This window comes from Meleagris gallopavo, unplaced genomic scaffold, assembly GCF_000146605.3.
Source record: "Meleagris gallopavo isolate NT-WF06-2002-E0010 breed Aviagen turkey brand Nicholas breeding stock unplaced genomic scaffold, Turkey_5.1 ChrUn_random_7180001937223, whole genome shotgun sequence".
NCBI classification, from domain to species: Eukaryota; Metazoa; Chordata; class Aves; order Galliformes; family Phasianidae; genus Meleagris; species Meleagris gallopavo.
This window is the reverse complement of record NW_011199170.1, coordinates 1-468: the sequence shown is the minus strand read 5'-3', so window position 1 is coordinate 468 and position 468 is coordinate 1. Positions and strand designations below refer to the sequence as shown.

Here is a 468-nt window from a genome sequence, read left to right as displayed (position 1 = left end):
CCCTTTCAGTCTCACACCTTTGCACCCTCCCCTGCCCACCTTCTGGGGTGCTGCGAAGTACCTGGATATTCAGTGCCGTGCTGCCACTAGCTCTGATATCCACGCTGTGCGCTGCAGTGCAGTATGGAATGACGGTGGCCAACACAAAGCACCTTCAGTAAAGTACAATTTATTAATCACCAAAGATCTGGGGGAAGTACCTTTCAAACAGGAGTGTTTGCACGTAGCTCTCCTCTGGGAGAAGCCCGTTTTCTGCAGACTCTTACACCGTTCCTGTCACAGTCTGTACACCAGCAGCCGTCTCGTTTCTCTAAGCAAAGAAAACAAACCAAAACCACATGACATGTCATTAGCTGCGCTATAGAGCTCTGTGAGCAATGGCACAGGTTCCGTATTTACCTACCTGTTCACCTCTTACGACCCTGCAGGTGTGAGAGGACCTCCGGAGGATCGGCCGGTCTCTCACGG

General features: G+C 51.7%; 1 long non-coding RNA gene across 1 annotated transcript; it reads right to left on the bottom strand.

Moving 5' to 3' along the window:
* Positions 1 to 153: 153 nt before the first annotated feature.
* On the bottom strand, positions 154 to 468 carry LOC109364919. Its single transcript, XR_002110675.1, has 2 exons — positions 404 to 468; positions 154 to 310 (listed from the first exon to the last, which is right to left on the bottom strand). It is a non-coding gene; the product is annotated as an uncharacterized LOC109364919 (long non-coding RNA).